The sequence below is a fragment of the Plectropomus leopardus genome, chromosome 17, assembly GCF_008729295.1.
Source record: "Plectropomus leopardus isolate mb chromosome 17, YSFRI_Pleo_2.0, whole genome shotgun sequence".
In the NCBI taxonomy this organism is placed as follows: domain Eukaryota; kingdom Metazoa; phylum Chordata; class Actinopteri; order Perciformes; family Serranidae; genus Plectropomus; species Plectropomus leopardus.
The window spans coordinates 3,607,740-3,621,440 of record NC_056479.1 but is presented as its reverse complement, the minus strand read 5'-3'; the positions used below and the strand labels follow the sequence as shown (position 1 = coordinate 3,621,440).

General features: G+C 37.7%; 1 protein-coding gene across 1 annotated transcript in view; it reads right to left on the bottom strand.

The window, feature by feature from the left end:
* Positions 1-11,780, bottom strand: part of LOC121956088 (TANK-binding kinase 1-binding protein 1-like) — a 28,311-nt gene extending 16,531 nt beyond the window's left edge. The window contains exon 1 of the mRNA XM_042504184.1: positions 11,728-11,780. The gene's annotated coding sequence lies outside the window, so the exon portion shown is untranslated. The remainder of the gene's footprint in view (positions 1-11,727) is intronic.
* Positions 11,781-13,701: the final 1,921 nt, after the last annotated feature.

The following is a 13,701-nucleotide window of genomic DNA, read 5'->3' as shown; positions in this document are numbered from 1 at the left end:
TCTCATTCAGCCCACATCCAGCGTCTCTCCTCCATCTCCCCAGCTCTTCCTCTATACCTCCCTCTCATTTCTATTGACTTTTTTATCGCTGGAACTTACACACAGCGCCAGCCAAGGGCAGATCCGAGCAGGACCATATGTCTTCATCACATGGTTGTTTCATTTATTAATGGACTAACGTTCCGCTTTACCCACAAGCCCCTGCGGTCAAACAGTAAACCCAGTGGACTGTCTCATCACCATAGTGTTAGCACTGTGCAGTGAGGATGTTGATATTGACCATATAGCTCTAGTAATAATGCATCTACCAGTGTTTAATTTCATTTACTGAAAAAAATTTAAAAAGATATTTCAAAATGAAAAGTGTTTAAGATCTAGTGAGTAGGATTAAAGGGGTATATTGGCAGAAATAGTATTAGTAGTGTTTTCCCTTCGTAAACTACACTTGCTTGGGTCCCGCAAAATACAGCAGCTACAATACCTTGGACATGCCATGCACTGTATAATTTAGATCGACTTGGTAAACAAGACAGATGAAAAAAGAGGTGGTGACTTCCTACCTTTGAAACTGTAAAAAAAATCTGAATGTGTCCATTTCTTGATTTATTTATTTATCATTTGTCTGTAAGAATCAACCAATCAAAAGAATCAAAACATTTTTTTTTAAAAAATTCACCCAAGTTGTGTATGGTGAGTGTGAGTCCATGGCTAACTGTATGCTAACATGATTCATCATATGCACTGCATTAATTCCACCATAAATTACAGTATATTCTAGGATTCATGAACTGTGTTTTTGGGCATGCTTGTTTTGGTTCCCTTGCTGGCTATAAAAAGTGTTGATCTTTTCTGCGTATTTTCAACATGTTATGAGGGGAAAAAAAGACAAGCTTGCAGAATTACTCATGCCGCACAAGTTATTGAAGAAATTTTGATCTTACTTTAATCCTACTTTTGACCTGACGAAAATCCAAAAAGGATTGAAACATTTCAAAGATCTTCATTGAACTTGTGTGGCATGGCGTGAATCTGTAGACGTTACTTTTTTCCTCATGTACGCTAGTTTTGGTACCTTGTACCAACGTAACATGTAAAAGCTGTCACTTATCGCAGCATTGTCAGTGGCCTTTCATGTCTAAGTTAGGTATCCTCCTGCATCTGCTTTTGTCATTGGGAGATACTGCAACCAACACCCAGATGTGAACAAAAGCTTGTAGTTAGGTTTAGAAAAAACATCATGGTTTGGCTAGACATTTTAGTAAAGCGAACACCGGGCTCCTGGGTGAACCTCCGCACCTGCCTGCCCTATAGGGGCTTCCTGATCCTTACATGACATTGTTAGTGGCTGTGTTTCTAACTGACGCCATCAAGCAGCATAACAGACTGATGCAACAAGTGCCACCTGGCCGCCCAGTGGTGTGTCATATCGCTGTGAAAGGTAGCTTTTGGCGTCAGTGTCCATGGTTCCCAAGTTCATGGAAAACTTGGAAAATTCATAGATTTTCACTGTCACATTTTTCAGGCTTGGAAAAGTCATGGAACTGTGTGGTGTGTAGGAAATTGAAGTACATTAATGTAACATAACTATGAATATATTCATTTAGGAAAGGTTGAAAATCCTGAGTGTCTGGCACTGAAATTACTGACAGAGCAGCAGTTTGACAACTTCACAATGAGAACAGGCTGGTATTTTTGACCTTGGGAAACCCCTAATGTACAGCATGCACTCCCAGAAGGCCAGTGGGTTCTTTCACATATGTTTGCAGCCAACCCACCTCAAATTTTGAAGCCTTGTCTCTCAAAATCATGGAAATGTAACAGTCATTGTGTCATTTGACTTAGCTTGCTATTATTTGGCGTATAGAAACAGCGCTGACATCATAAGAATACTGTGTATTGTAAGATCAGTGTAAAGGATTGAGTTTTTTTTTAAAAAAAAATAGGTTTGAGGGTGATGAGCAACTTTAACAGTAATGCCCTAAAAGTTAGCAAGAAATAAGTAAAAAGTTACAAGAAAAACTGAACATGGGCAAAACAAAAAAAGTAAAGAACAAAACAGAAAGTAAGAAAATGACCTCAAGAGAGTGCTAAAAATCTTTTTTTTTCTTTTTCTGTGACACAATTTTAAATATATTCAAGAGAATTATACATATAGTCTTCTGGACATTTTCCTTGTTTGATAATGTGTTTTTTAATAATATCCAATAATGTTCCTCAATTCATTTTCAGTTTTTTTTTTCTTCAGTTTATGGGACACGTTGTTTACGTTTTTTTTCCACAACAAAACTGATGTCTATCCAGGTGTTGAAGTGTTAAATATAGGGATGCACCTAACAATTATTTTCTTTATCGGTTAATCGATCAATCTATCGATTTCTTTTATTTATTGATCTTGTATTTTCTCATCACTGTAACAGAGAGAGACTTTTAAACTGCAGTAAAAAGTGGTACAGAGTCAATATAATCATGAAAACATAACTTTTACTGTCTATTCCTGAGCCACCTGAGCCACCATTTCTATAGATGTGCTGCAGCTGACTTGCAGGTTCCCTTTCAAAACAAAAGCCCTTTGACAGTGTCTCTGTGGACAGAATCCCATCAGTTCCTAATACAATGCATTTTACTTTGAAACATTTACAGGACCAGGTTGTTGGCTGTGCAGGAGCTTGCAGGACTTTATAAATTAGTGGAATTTGTGCTTTTAAATCCAGAAACACAGCACTTAAAGAAGCAAGCAGCAATGCAGCAGCAACGTTCCAACAACGCTGTATGTGTAACCACCACATGCATGAAACATGATGCTGCTCAGCGAGGCTGACGTCTTACGCTCATGACGCACGCTGTGTGAAACGGGCCATACACCCTCTTTGCGAGGTTGCCCCAGTCTAGTTAAATATATGGCATTTGTTGTGTTATGTAAATTTCAGATCTTTCACTTCACTTTCACTTAATTTTTTTTCCCAAAAAATTTTTGCATCAGAATTTATCCAGCCTTACCAAATACAAGCTCTAATGTGTGAAAATGTTTTGTACCGTTTGTCTTTAATTCCTTGCCAATTCTTTTTGATGTGGCCTACATAAAAAACACAGTTCTTACCAAATTTAGCTGTTAGATGGACCATCAAGTCTGAGTGATCCTGCGAAATCTGATAGCATTTCACTGTGAGAAACCACTGCAGAACATGTCTAATGTAAGAGGGCAACATGAAGTGGTCATGGGTCTCACTCAATATTTTTGTACAATTATTACTGTACAAAGCCCTGACATTTCCCAGGTTCTCAGCATCGACCAATCAGCATCCAGCCTGTCTGTCACAATATATATTTTCAGTGAGCGCTTCCAGTATTTATAACTGATGTAAAGAGCTTTGAACTCAAGTTTCACTTTTGATGGCAATATCTGAAGGTGAACCTTAACACCGTATTTACATTTCGAATCAAACAGAAACATCAACATTTGAAAAGGCATTTTTGGCAGTATTGCTTTGAATCAAGATAGAAAGAATTTTTCAATCATGATAGAAGTAAAGTGGAGATAAAAAAAAAAGATGAGAGAGACAAAGAGTCCTTAAGGACATGAGAACATATCTGAGCACAGCTGAAGGCTATTTCAGTGTGTGTGGGGGGGGGCACGCGCACGCACACACACCGAGTCAGCGGTTGGCTACAAAGCAGAGAGAGAAAAGGAGAGAAGACGTAAAATGATGTGACAAAGACGCAGAGAGAGGAGGACTGAGTAGGACATAGCGAGAGATTTAGGAAAGAGGGGGAGGCAGGAAATGAAAATGAGGTCTGTCCCACAATAGTCATGGGAACTTTTCAACATCGAACACTAGAGCCTGAACAATAATGTATTTTTGGGGCCAATGCAGATACCCATATTAAAGTGTAAAAAAAATCTGTTATTTATATATCAGCTGATACTACTGTGTGTGTATAAATATGTGTATATATACTATGTGACTATGTATATATAAACATGGCATCTGTGCACCAAAACTGAGAACTTCATTGGAAAATTATTTTCTTTCTTTTCATATCATGTATATTGGACCACATATAAGCTCATACCAATAAATCTGTGGTGGACTGGTATCGGTTGATGAAATGTGCTTGACTGATGTATCGGTTTGGTTCTATGTAACGCACGTGATTATGAGAATAGGGATATCTGTCAAAAACATTTAAAGTGTGTCAAAACTTGTTCTTGGAGATGTCAATCTTCCACTTGTCATTGTGCTGGCCCACACTGATGTGTGAGCTTCTTCTAGTTCCTTATTATGTAAGAAAATTGGGCTGTCAAATTATTATTTTTTTTTAAATCACAGAATATCAAAAGTTAATCGTGATGTATCACTTTTTTCACATTTTCAAACAGTTTTGAGGTCCATTTTGACAAGGTGAAGCAATTCTTATTAGATTGTCCTAATTAATAATCAAATGACAGCAAAATGCCATGCCGTTTTTTCCTTCGCCAAAATCTTTGGAGCATTATTCTTCCCAAGAAGTTAGCAGGACATGGTTTGTACCTCTGGATTCATTAAGTCCTCTAGTTTAACATGATATCAGTATCATCACTCCAGCTGTAAAACTCAGCAGGCTGAGTTTTAAAGTCTCTTAAAGACAGCAATTTCGGACAGCGGCCAGGAAATAACACCATTAAAAAACAAACAAACACATGTTATGTATAGACCTTAATCGAATCAAGGTGAATGCCTTAACTCTGACAACCCTAGTAAAAAGATCACTTTTTCCATGTAGGCTTAACAAGATTAGGACATCTTCAGAAACAATCAAATTTAAGTGAATAAAATGCCAAGATCTTTATGTTTGGATTCTTGATAAATTGTCCGTGTATTGGGAATATTAATCAGACAATTAATCAGGCTGATGTGATACATCACAACATCAGTGGAGGAGAAAAGATAGATAGAATTTGATTCACCATCTGGGTAAGGATATAAACAAGAGAGAAAAACATCTTCCTTCATTTATTAGAAATATTTTTCTCTTAATCTGTTATTTCCCCCATTAGCTTTTTATTATGAAGACAGTTAAAGTCTGAGAGTCTGCAAAGGCACTTTTTACATCAATGATTGTCATTTCTATTCAGTCACCTGAGAGGCTGATCACTCCTGATCATCGGGTTTGAGTTACAGAATTTTAGTTTCACCTCAAACATCAAGTCTAACAAATAATTTCCAGTGTTTAAAAGGAAACATGATCGTGTTCTGGGTTATTAAATAATAAAGGACATCTCTTTTCTCTGTCGACATATCTGTAGGTGGGTTACCAGTACGGATTTGCACAAAACTTAAGCAGTATTTGCGAAATGACGATTAAAACACAACTGTGAGATGACTGTGTTTCCACAAACAGCTTTAACTTTAACCGCATGCCCCAAAACTGCAAAAAACCTTAAACGGCAGGCATAAAAGTGTTTTCAAAACTGACATGTTTCCATTAGGCATTTTGATTTATTTGCAATTTCAATTTGTGCAATTTCAGGGTTAATGGAAAAAGTTAACATCTCTCTCTCGCATTTTACGAGGGCGGAGCTAAGAAGGGAGTGAGATAGGCAAATGAGGGAAACATGAACGCAAAATTTAGACAATTGGATGAAAGGCCTGTGTCCACCAGAGAACATTAACAAGTAGGCTATCGTTTTAAATAGTGAAATTCCTCCTCAACCCATATCATAATCCAATTCCTTATTACCCAAATTGAAGAAAAAACTTGAATTATGTTTTCACAATAGCTGGTTTCAGACAGTCTACAGAAGGTTGAGCTGTAGTTGGGACACTTCTTGACCTTTTCTTAACCCCTTCATAAGTGAAACTGATATTGAATACCCCAGCTCTCAGTTTTGTAAAACTCTCCATCATATTAAAAAAGTATCAGCACAACTGATGTGAAGACTTTTTGTCCTCCAAATCCATTTGCAGCTCTTTTTGTTTTTAAGAAGCCGACTGTAACTCATTTTTTCGTTACCTGTCATCATCTCTCCTCACTATACTTTCCTACTCCATCTGAGAACCTAAAACTAGCTGGAGGTGGGTGGTCTGCTCAGTCATTCTCCTGTACAGCAGCTGGATAAAGTCCAACAGGGCCGAGAGGAGCGGAGAGCTTTGTTTCCATGTGTTTGGCTTGAACAGCAGAACTGTTTGTTGAAGAAGGTAGAGGAAGATAAAGGGGCTCGGAGAGCATATTTAAAGCTGCTGTGTGTGTGTGTACATGTGTAGGAGGAGAGGGCAGAGGATCACCTACAGCACTACAAAGTGTGTACCCAAGACCTGACTACAATACACAAAGTAAAACAAGGAGAAAAGTGTGCCTCAATTGGCCTAAAATTCACCAGTGATTGCTCCCAATGAAGCATTTAATCAGATTTCTTGACCTCAGAAATAATTCTTAGCATCACCAGTGTTTAATATTAACATGTCACCAGGGCGTCCTTGTGTGAGCTAGAAGTGCAAGGCCCTCCTCATTGATACATATTTCTATGAGTCATAGTCACACTCACAGAGCTATTCTAGTTCAACTGCATGCGTAATCTATGTTTTTAGTAGAGTAAATAATATAACACATAGTCTCAAATATGACCTTTTGCTATTATAGTTGAGGCCAGGTGACAGGATGAAATGACTGAGGGGGCTGTTAAAGACTGCAAGTGGGGAATTTTCTTCTTTTTTCTGAATAGACTTTGTGATTAAAACCGGTAAAAACACTGAATAAAGCAGTTTCACGTTACAAATCGGTGTTTTACTGAAGCAGTCATCCAGAGAGGCTGCTAACTGGCTACTTTTCCAATGAAAGTACCTACCACTAGCTGCAAAGGTTGCTAAAGGTTGTTAGATCATACCCATAGACTCCATATATAGATGGACAACATGGCTGTGTATCTGTCCATTGTTCTCTTCTGCTCAGTTTCAGGACTACGGAAACTGTCAATGGCTCTGAAACAGCAGCTTCACTTCCCTGTTGTTTCCTTTCTGTCTGTGGGTTGCCAAAATGGGGGAAATGGATTAAAGACAAAAGTTCTTTTTTATACCATGAAAAGCTAGTGGGCTGTGTATCTGTCCATTGTTCTCCTCTGCTCAGTATTAGTACCACGGACAGCACCGCGGCACAGCCATCAATCCCTCACATAATTAACAGCGCTGTCCATGGTTCTGAAATGGCAGGTAAGTGATAGTTACGTGTATCTCAGCCAATAATTTTGTTGTTTTTTTAGTTTTTTTTTCTATACATACATGACAATTAAACAGTGGTTGATGTTACAACAGTTCTGCCAACTACTACTGCACTGTGAAGGCCTAAAAACCCACAAATGTGACCCCACTTGAATCTGACTGAAACTAATTGGTTACTGCCAAATGGGGAATGCAACTCAACCCTGAAACTCAAAGCTACTACTTATGTTTTGCTTAATTTTAATGCAATTTCCAAATGATATTGATTCATAAAAAGAGGAAGTCTCATTACAGTTTCTTATTACACTTTGTAAACTGTGAAAAAATCTGACCATAATGGAGACTGCAGCTTACAAAGAGGCTACAGTGTGACACTATACTGATACCAGGGTTGCATGTTTTTCAAAAATATTTAATTAGAATCAAGATGTCATTTGTTCTAATTATTTTAGATGCAAACCATGAAAACACTGTTGAATAACTGATGTTTTGTTCATCTGATTTGCTTGAGTGACAAGCTAATGTCACAGTAGGCAAAGAGCTTTAACTTTATGCACAGTTTTGTGAGTCCAGAATGCTTTCACACAGTATTTTTCAGATGGTTTGTTGACATGGTTATCCGCTCAGTGCAACCGGCTGCTATTTCTCCATAAGCATTAGCACAAAGAACAGTTACTACTAATGAGGCATGCAGTGGGCCTGATGGAGAGTGAATTTTGCAAACGCCCCACACTCGAGTCTAAGGCACGTGGTAAGACGGTTACCTATGAACGCAAACGTTAAAAATAAGTCAGCGCTTCAGAATGCATCCACATTGGGATCCATAATTACACCTCAGTGAGCTCAAGCTCCTTTGGCAGCACGGGTGAGGTGACGGTAGCTGAATTGTGGAACATTTCAGAATTGTTTTAGGTAAAACAGTTTGACCTCATCCAACACACAGTGCACACACAGACACACACTTTGAGAAGTGGCTCAGACGGCTGAATCGATCCCATCTTTTGCAGCTGTTAGAGAATGTCTGAGAGCCTGTGACCAACAGACAGCCCATTAATCGACCTGTGTGTTTGTTTGTGTGTGTGCATGTTTGTGTGTGTGCTAATACGCCTGTTCACAAATGCATGAGCAGTATGGTTAGGAGGTCACTGCACAAAGTCATCTATCTGATTCCCAACTAATCCCATTAAACAGTGATGTGGACAGAGAGGGGAGGAGCAGGTCAGCGATGGAGTGACAGGAGGTACACAGCAGAAGGGGATACAAAAAAGAAGCTTTTTTTGTGGTCTGCAGTCCAATTTGGATAAAATTAAAATTACATCTTATTCAATTTGATAATGGTCCAATTGTTTCATTGAAAATGTATTCTATAAATACTACAGTGGTAGCCCATGTCATTGTCCCCGTTTTTTAAAAGTGAGGGGGACATGTCCGTCCTCTCTCCATGTAAATTTTCTCTGCGTTGTTGGTGCTAAAAATGATATACAAGATGAATACAGTTCTGTTGGATAATACATGAGTGTGTAGTATCAAAGAGGATCAATTTTACAGCAATAAAACACAATAATCAGAAATTAAACCCTCTGTCAGTTGGATTGCGCTGCCTGGTTTGTATATATTTTTTTTAATAAATTCCAATTTTCTGCCTCTCGTGTTGACTTCAGTGACATTTAAAGAGAACGAATAGTGAAGATACCACTCACTATGCAGTATTTGCAGTCACTGTGCAGACTGAAAAAGATACGAGTGCAGATTCACACAAAAATGTGACAATTAAATGTGATAAGTGTCCTGGAGGAACGTGTTAGAAACACAGTGTTTCAGTCTGGCAGATTGTAACACTGGCTTAGTCTGAAAACCAACCCAGCAGGGACCACGCTCGTCTGGAGGGAAACGTTTCCATGATCAGGTCAGACTTACTTAATGCTGCTTTCTGAGACAAAAGTTTTTGAAGAGAACGGAATACCAAATGTCTCATTTAACTTCTAATCTAAGTACTTTATGTAACTCCCCTCTGTTGTCTCTGTGCTAATTTATAATTCATTGTTCAAAGTTACAAACACTTGTTAAACTTTTTGGGCAAATGTAAGGTAGGAAATGTTACTCTCAGCTTGAATAATGACTGGCAGTGGCAGATCTTCTTAGACAATGTAGGTGGCTGCCTTCCCTTACAATTTTTTAAAAAATTTTTGGATATAAAAAATATGATGTAAAAATGATCCAAAGATCTACTGCTAACAGTTGAGCTGTGGTTATTTCATGTAGCCCCACCATTGTCAGTGCTGTTTTATCATAATGTTATGCAATTTATGTATGGTTGCTGCGCACTCACGTGACATATTTTTGTACGTGGTGGAAACTTTAAATCATGTGACTGTAATGTAGTTCAGTTATCAAACATGAGGGAAAAATGATCCAAATATCCACTGGTTAGCAGTGGATAGTTGGTCTGTAGTAGAGATATTGCAAAATTATTTTTTTTAATATCCTGTAGACCAATGTCAGTGTTGCTTTTGTTGTTTAAGGTCATCGCACTATGTGGTGGTAACTTTAAATCATGCTACTGCAGTGAAGTTTATTTTTAGTTTAAAAAAATCAAACATGAGGAAAAAATGACCCAAAGATCTACTGCTAAAAGTTGGTATGTATTAGGGATATTGCAAAAATTATTTTATTTATTTATGTTTTTTTTATATCCTGCAGCCTTTCCAATGTCAGTGTCGTGTTAATGTAACCTTAAGCAATTTATGTATGGTCGTTGTGCACTCACATGACATATTTATGTACGTGGTAGCAACTTTAAATCTTGCAACTGTGGTGTATTTCATATAAAGCTAACATTAGCTTTTTACTCCTGGTGATTGCATTTAGGATTCAAAAATCATACAAAAGGTGTTCACTTGTAAAGATTATCTTGCTGGACAAAACATGAAAGTATCATTAACGTTTTTTCACAACAAAGCTTTTTTCTGTTTTTTCACGAGGGAACAAAGGCGATGCTAACTTCCGCGTCGGCCTACAGAAAACCATCACACCTGAAACAGTCTGTTGATTAGGCACTGCTACAACTTCAAATTTGTAAATGGTTTGTAAAACTTCCGCTTTAGTTTGGTGTGACGATGCAAGCATTACTACAGGAGTTGTAATGTATGGAAAAAAACGCACATGTGACAGTGAGTATTAGAATGAATTTGGAAAGACCTATTGACACTGCACTTGTTTTTCTTTAGACATCTTGAGCAGTTCATCATCTGTTTTGTAAATATATGAATGTTTTCAGAATGTATCTTTTAACAAAAGGGGGGGGGGGGGGGGCATTTGGAGGTGTCATTTATCACTTTGAAACCTGTCTAGATTTTTTTTTCAGAAACATGAAAAGAATGCAATGAGCATCAAAAGAAGAAATGACCCAAAAAAATAGCAGGAAATTGGTTAAAAAAAAAAAAATACAAATACAAATACAAGAAATTACCTGAAAATTATTTTTTTTTAAAAAAAAGGAAGGGAAAAGAGAACTGGAAGTTAAAATGGACATCACCTAAACAAATATATGATTATTTTTAATATGTTGTTATAATCATTATAAATATGTTTTTCACCAAAATGTTTTTTTCCCATAGACATGTTTTCCTAGCTTTTACACAGAATTTCCCAAATCTATTAATTTTACTGCAATTTGTGTAACATTTCTTATTAAGTTACCCATTGCCCCTTTTCCACATGCTTTATACTTTACTTCTTTATACTTGTAAAAAAATAAATACATAAAAAAGGCATATTGTTGCTCCTGGTTTCTAAGGCTTATTATGCAATGGTTGTACTGCTCTGGCCAACTTGAGATGAGATTGGACTGCATGTACCCAGAAACTAAAGCGAGCTTTACACCCCAGCTTTAGCGAAACCGATGGTCACCTCTGTGACCCAAATATATGCAAACACATAGAGGCTGACGTGCATGCTCTCTCTGATGCAGCATGTATGTGTATGTCAGGGGGCTTACATGTGAGCTGCCTTTACTCTCCTTATATTGTTTGAACATTGCGTAGATGTATTCCAGAAAACCGACGACACCTGAACGCATCCATGCTCTATATTAGCGTGGTTAAAGCCTCGCTGCCCCTGAATAAAAATATTACCCTTCTGTGTGTTACAGTCAAATAATCAGAGAGAGCCTGAAGCCACTGAACACTCTGCACCGTCCATCTTCACACAAAATTCCCATAGTGCATCTGATAGGGAGGGAAAAAAAGAGTTCACATCAACCTTATCGTCATATGTTTCCTCTGCATCATCTCTCTGTATGTCAGTCTAGCTCATCTCTGCATCCTTCCAACATGCAGCCCAGCGTCACCGCTCATCCTTTACCCCGACGGCATCCGCCGCTGCGCAACCAAAACATCCAGCTGACCCGCTCGGTAACACTCCAACCTTGTTATCACCGGGAAACGATGCTAAACGGCAGTATCATCATCATCAGCAGCCACGCAATGGGAAGGTAGAAAAAGAAGAAATAGATCAGAGGAATTGGTTTACTTACGTCTCGGTAGGAAAGCCATGAAGATGACGGTGCTGATGGTGCTGAGGAGGGTCGACATGACTGGAGTCTGACATCAGCAGTGTGTGTGTGTGTTTGCGTGTGTGTGTGTGTGTGTGTCCCTCCCCCTCCCCCATTTGACCGTACAACGAGAAAGGGAGGGTGATGGAGTAGATGTAGACTTTTTTTTTTTCAGAAGAAAAAAGCAGCTCACATTTACCCTTTGTTTTTCTATTTACGCAGCCTTCCTATTCATAGAGTAACTTTATTATGTTTCAAATTGTAGTCGACATATATATTTCTTCACATTGCAAGCTAGCTTCTTGCAAATAAAAATGTAGGCTACTGATATATAGTGAAGGAAGGGTCCGTATGGGATCATTTCTGCCCCCCACCATGGATGTATTAACATTTTCCCCACCATTATATTTTTGTTAAGTTCCCAGGCAGTGCCATATTGGTCATATTTACTAATCTTTCATGACTCCAGAAATATTTTTGAGTTTTGAATATATAAATAATGGATCAGTCAGGATAAAGAAAATATCCTGCTTTCATACACAAAAAAAGTTTTAATCAAGCTTCTTCTTCTTCTTTTTTTAATCAATATCTGACTTTGTACATCAAAAAAAAAAAAAAAAAAAAAAAAACAACATTTGGAAAAAGAAGTGGAGAAAATTGCATTTTTAACGAAGAAAGTCTTTTTCAAGAGCAAAAAAGATTTTATATCTACATTGGCCTGACAGCGGCTGACAGCAGTGTTCTGCAGTAATTCAGAGCAGCAAGACTGTGAATAAATGACAATATATTTTTGCCTTCCCTGATGATCTGAATAAGTCGCTAAATGGTTCTTTTGTTGCTAAAAAGCAATGTCAGCACGTTAGTAGTCCTTTCTTCCTGTTACTCTGGGACAATGTTGTCCTATAAATCCAACATCCCTAACAGCGCCTCCTACACTACGACAGTGAAAACACACAGAATATCTCATAAATGGCAGCGAAGTGATGTTGTAAATGACAGAAAATCTGGTCAATGGCGGAGAAAGTCAAGAAAACCTGTGTGTATCCATGGAGGTGGGGTCTTGTTCATTCCAGTGAGAGCTGCTCAGTAGCACATGAAGCATCAAAACCAACAAAAAACACTATGTCTGTGGTGTGACAGACTCAGATGGTGTATTTCTACTTTAGGCCACTATGTGAAATGTGCATCAATGCCTGGCACACTTGCTGGGGGCTTACTTGCAAAAAAACAAAACAAAAACAAAAACAAAAAAATTCTGAAGAGGGCAAGAAACAACTTAACTTAAATAGCCCAAAATTTAGCAATAATTTACTAAAAATGTATTTAAAAAACACCTTGAAAATAGGCAGAAATTGAAAGAAAAAACAAGCAAACAAAAAAAACAACAAAAAAATTACCCCCAGAAAGTGCTAAAAATACATTTTCTTTTACCTGTAACAAAATTTTAAATTTATACAATTAAGAGAGACAATGCAGTATTCTGCCTTTTTTCTGTATTTTTAATCACGTCTAATATCCCTCTAGCTAATTTTTTGATCTCTCTCTCTCTTTCTCTTTTTCAGCTTGCATGACATTTCTTGCAAAGTTGCTAATGATGTTTTTTTCCTGTGTTCTTTTGAAAGACATCAAATCCCCTTTCTTAGGTTTGAGAGGTTTAAATGCAAATGAAAAATGCAGCAAAAGAAAGCTAATGTCAATTCAGGTGTTGAGGGGTTAAGAGGCAGCTAGCATGAAGGTAATGGAATGAATCTTGTGAAACTAGACAACCAAAGGCATCCACTGGTACCAGCCATGTCTGCAAAGCTTGTCAGGAAAGGGGTAAATACTGCTCCAAATTTAGGCAAAAGTTTTGCTCCCAATTTATTCAACCCATTAATTAGAGAAAATATTGATATTCTACATTTCTACAAACAATGGATACATCATATTTGCATGTTATAATGTCACGGATACATT